The following is a 5540-nucleotide window of genomic DNA, read 5'->3' on the forward strand; positions in this document are numbered from 1 at the left end:
TAGGAAGCTTTTCCCGAACCCAGCATAATATAAACCCTATTTAATTCCTTATATTAAATAGGGGAATTTGTCGGCCAATACATTGGTTTCGCAGACCAAACGGATGTCATAACTTTCTCTAGTTTATTTGATCGAGCCTCACCCTCAATTCTTGTGTTCATCCTTCGAGATAGATACATGATTTGAGGTAGAGCGCTCTTTCATCTAAACTATGAAAATAATGGGGTCAGTTTGACTTCTTCTTTTTCAAAATTAAAATTTTGAAAATGTCCATCCGAAGCGGGCAACGGGATTTCAATTCCGATGACCGACAGCTTCTTACGGGCAAACCCCACACCAAAAATAGTGCTGACATGTACCTTCAGAACATCAACTGGAAAAGTTTTAGATTTTTTATTAATCGTTGACGGGTTAATGGCTAACCCAGAGAAGATTCGAGCGATCCTTGACATGCCTTCTCCTTGGAATCCTAAAGAGATACAAAGGTTGGTTGGACGGGTAGTAGGACATAGTTGCTTCATTTCAAAAGATGGGAACATGTGTGTCACATTCCTTAAAACTCTAAGGAAAAACTGGTGTTTAGAATGGATAGTCAATTGTGAGTTAACATTCAAAGCCTAAAATACGCTCCAACATCGTTGTCGTTGTTACAAAGTCCAAAACCAGCAGAAGAATTATCATTGTACCTCAGAGTCGGGCGAGAAGTAGTTAGCTCTGTACTAGTTAGAAAGGAGGTACGGAAAAACTTCTTGGTGTATTACACCAGTTGAATTCTTTAAGGCGCCAAAACCAGGTACCCAATTATGTAGAAATGGGCATTTGCTTTGGTTATCTCTTCTCGGAGTCTCCAGTCATAATTTCAGGTGCACCCACTTTGATCATCACTGATTATTCCTAAAATCCATGCTCACTCAACCAGAACATTTCAGTCGGTTGTTGAAATGATCAGTAGAGCTTGGTGAATACACAATCAATTATGTCCCATGAACGACCATCAAGGCACATGTGATCGTCGATTTTCTGGAGGACTTCTCTGAGGTGGAAGAATCACACGAAGGGAACCTAGCCAATGAAAAAACCTGGATCTTGAACGTCGTTGGGGCGTTCAAACTGGCAATCGCTAAGCTGGGACTAGTGTTGAGAAATCCAGCCGGAAAGGCCATCTACCAATCTGTCGCAATAGAATTGGAGGTTACAAAAAACCAAGCAGAATATGAGGCGTTGAACGTTGGCCTTTGTTGGGCATATGAGATTGGTGCTCGCGAGTTGCTGATGAAATCAGACTCCTTGTTTGTCGTAAGTCAAGTCAGCAAAGATTTCAAAACTCGAGACAAACCGTTGACCAAATACCTCTCCAAGACACAAAAAAGAAATAGGATGGTTCAAAAGCTTCCGTAGAGAGCACTTAGGTCATGATAAAAACCACGTCGTCGATATCTTATCTAAAAACATCAGTTTGGGCGGGGATCCGCAAAGGCTCACTTAACCAACAGTTGACGAACCACAAACAATGGAATTATTTATTGAGGTTGAAAAAACAAAAAGCTAGATGGATCCTTAGATCCTCTACCTTGAAACAACGAAAGTACCGAAAGAGGTTGCAGATCTAAGACGTTTCAAAATCAATAATGCATTGTATCTAATGATGGAAGAAAAGCTCTTTAGGTGATAGTGACCTCAGTATACCTAAGGTGCCTTAGGAAAGATGAAGCTATGGGTGTTCTCATGGAGGTACACTTCTGAGAATGTGGAAGCCACTATGGAGGACAAACTTTGGCCTATCGGGGTACGACATGGCTACTTATGACCGAAACTACTCAAGGACACTGAAGAAATTTTTTCAGAAATGTGAACAATGTTAGAAATACACGCCCCTACATCACCAATTCGCATACAAGCTTCAACCAATCTTCAGTCCTTGGTCATTCACCACTTGGGGTTTGGTCATCTTGCTTCATTTCTCCCATCAAAGGGCCAACGCAAGTTCCTTATAACAGCGGTCGATTATTTTTTTCAAATAGATATAGTCTAAGCCAATCGCTCAGATCACTACTGAGGTGGTATAGAACTTCATGTGGTCGGACCTTAGATGCAGATACAGATTGCCGCTAATCGTCATTCGACAATGGAACACCGATTTCAGATCAACGCATAAATATTTTTGTAAGAATCATGGAATCAATCATAAATTTGTTTCGCTCCATAACCCTTGGACAAATAGGCAGATCAAAGTGGCCAACAAGGCCATACTGAACTTGCTAAGAAAGAAAGTAGAAGGAGCCAAGGGAAACTGGTCGGAGCAACTGCATTTTGTGCTTTATGTGATCCAAACTACACCATCGTCAGCGACCGACCAAATCACGTTGATGCTAGCTCATAGAATGGAGGCAGTGTTACCAGTTGAATACAGCCACCATAACTAGAGAGTGGCTACAACCACATCATTCACAGAGAAAGACCTGACCGAGTGGCAGGAAGCAAACATCAAGGGTGCAATGCTAGCCCTCGATCTGACAGAAGAAAAGTGAACCAATTCGACACTTCAACAGGAGGAACTCAAGAGGCAAACTGCTTGTTATTTCAACCAACATGTCCAAGAGAAGACCTTCACTTTGAGAGGCTTGGTCCTAAAGAAAGTTGATCTAGTCACCTGAGGTTAAGCTGTCGGCAAACTGGATCAAACTTAGAGTGACCCATATACAATTAGCTAGTGAGTCGCACCTAGCACCTGCAAACTCAAAACATGTGACAGAAAAGAATTCCCTCAGACTTGGAGAAGAGATGATCTAAGGAAATTTTTTCCTTGAAGTTTTATATAAAACATAAAAAGAGGGTGTCTTCGCCAATATTTAAATTTAAAAATACCAATAAAATTTTTTTCGTCATGACTATTTTTTTTTCAATCTTTTCACAGGTCCTCTCGATGCTCTGGGAGCTCCTCTCAGTCCCGTTGGGTTCGATTGTAGGTTCATGAACCTCGGCTCCAGCTGCAAGACGAGCAAAGATCAAGTGAATATGCACCACACTTGAGTCGCATAAGCAGAGGGGGAAAAGCGACAGATATGTTCTAACACCTTTAAGTCGGAAACATAAGCATAAAATAAGAAAGAAGTTTCACGACAAGAAAAATATTATTTTATTCATCTCGGTCGAAAGGTATATGCAAATCATAATAAGCGTAGAAGGTACACCCTACTCATACTTTTTGATAGTATGGCCAAGGCCCGATGTTCGGTTGATGAGGCATCGTCAAAAACCCTGGCTTTGCACTTGTTATGCCCAGAAAAAGGACAGTGTGTGAGAATGAGAGTTTCGTCTCTTCTCAATTGGGGTGCCCTCAGCCCTTGACCCTCATTCCACCCACGTTTTTCACTTCTCTTCCTTAAACTCAAGATAGAAAGCATGGGAGAATGAGAGAATAGGGAGCCGCCTAGTCAGCGAGCCCTCATCGCAAACACCTGTTCCCCCCACTTCTCAGATTCCTTCCTTGCTTCCAGAGGAACAAGAGATGACGGGAAAAATGGGTGCTTGCTGCTAGAGGATTTATGGGCCCTTCTAGCAACAACAACCGAACTAATATTTTGTATTTTTTAAGGATGTGTCGAGCACCTCTTTGCTTGTGATCCAATACACTCGTTTATGTAGATGAATTCCAAAAGGGTGTCGGTCTTGACTGAGGTCGCGTTCAACACCCGACTCAAATAAAGACCTCTTTTTTAGCACGCGACTCAAAGAAAATGAGAACTAAACCATAGCCCAGCTAGAGCCCATTACTTCCACTGACATGACATTCACGTCTTCAATTCCTCAAAAGTCGACCATATTTTCATTACTCTGGCTAAATAGCTTTCCTTTGAAGTGTGGAACAAAGTGAGTGGAGATCCAACCCCCAATTTATAGAGGGGGGTGATCAACTATCCCAATTGTGGTCTCCTGACAAAAAGTCTACCAAGGACCGACCGGGGAAACACAACAAGGTGACGTGATAAGACATGCTAGCGACTGACTTCCCCAAAAAAGAAAAGAGAAAAGGAACAACTGTCACAATCACGACAGCTTATGATACTGACACAAGAGGACACGTGGAAAGACAACAATGTTAGGCTCGTCGGATTGCTCGAGTACTGTTCCCTAATTCTCTGGGAACTTGGCTAGATATCAAATAACAAGTCAACCTTCACAGCTCAGGGAATGTGTTGTTCGAACAAACAATGTGAAATGATCATTTTTGTAACCGATATGTTCGTGTTGGCTAAGCGAGAGACATTAACAACATGTTGATCAAAGTCCAAACAAAAAAGAAGAGAGAAAAAGAGTGAAAGGAGCCAACCCAACTACTCAGTTTCAAATCAGATACACTATAATACAATCATAAATTTTATTTATCTTAGTTGAAAGTTACATGACATCCAGATAATCGTAAACTCAAAAGGTATATATGTTACAAACTTTAAATGAGGAACACACCCTCAAAAGAATCGGGGGTTCTATGTTGAAATCCACCTTCGATTCCTCTTCCTTGCTCTCATCCAGAGCATCAATCCTCCCTACTCCCGCTACCTCACATAATCTTTTCAAGAAACAGTTAAAGCTGGGAGGAGGTGTTGAGGAAACGAAAGACTGATGTCCGATGACTCTCACAATCAAACGTTTGCAGAAAGGTTGACGGGCAACAACTGTCAAGCAGATAATGTGCCCCTTAAAGTAGCTGACAATATGCTACAATCGGGCACCATAATCGGTTTGAAGAGAAGGTTTCCAGCCAGTGCACCGTTAAGTTCAAAGCATAGGAGCGACAAAGAGTGGAGAAATTAGCACTTGTTGCCATAAGACTTATAAGCCTCGCCCCTCCCACTTTATTGAGGAAGAGTTAAGGCTTTTCTAGCAGCAACCATCGAACGGATGAATTAAATTACTTAGGAATATGTTGGCAGCTCAACATTTCCCTTTGGGACACTACACCCGCTGGAGTGTTGGGTATCTCAATAGTCCACCTAGTCTGATGTCACGTTTGACATCTGACTTAAAGAAAAATCCCTCTTTTGACACATGACCCTAAGAAAAAGTAAATTAACACAAAACTTGTGTTGGATCCTTTGCTACTGACGATAGGCCACCTTCACGGTTGGCTACGTGCCGGACCATACAAAACCCCATTATTTCCAGCTAGCACTTTTTTAGTTACAAGTGTAATTCTTCTTATTAGGGGAAAGACCAGCAACCCATAACAATAGTCACCTAACAAACTCCTGCAAATAGGCCCACCATGACAGGACAACACGACATCTGCCAGCCTGACATTGACAATAAGGCTCTGCGGTTGGTTTCCCATAAAAGAAAGTAAGGAAATTCATGTCACCATAAAAGCAAGCTTTAAATGTTGCCCACCAAGGTCATGCGATGAGACGATGGTGCCAAGCCCGCCAAATAGTTGATCATCAAATCTCGACACAGAAACTTTGACCCAACCGAAAAATCCTATAAAAATCGCCCAGTTTTCGACTCTGGAATTCGTAGGATGTATATATATACAAGAATTT

The sequence above is a fragment of the Phalaenopsis equestris genome, unplaced genomic scaffold, assembly GCF_001263595.1.
Source record: "Phalaenopsis equestris unplaced genomic scaffold, ASM126359v1 Scaffold222428, whole genome shotgun sequence".
Classification (NCBI taxonomy): Eukaryota; Viridiplantae; Streptophyta; class Magnoliopsida; order Asparagales; family Orchidaceae; genus Phalaenopsis; species Phalaenopsis equestris.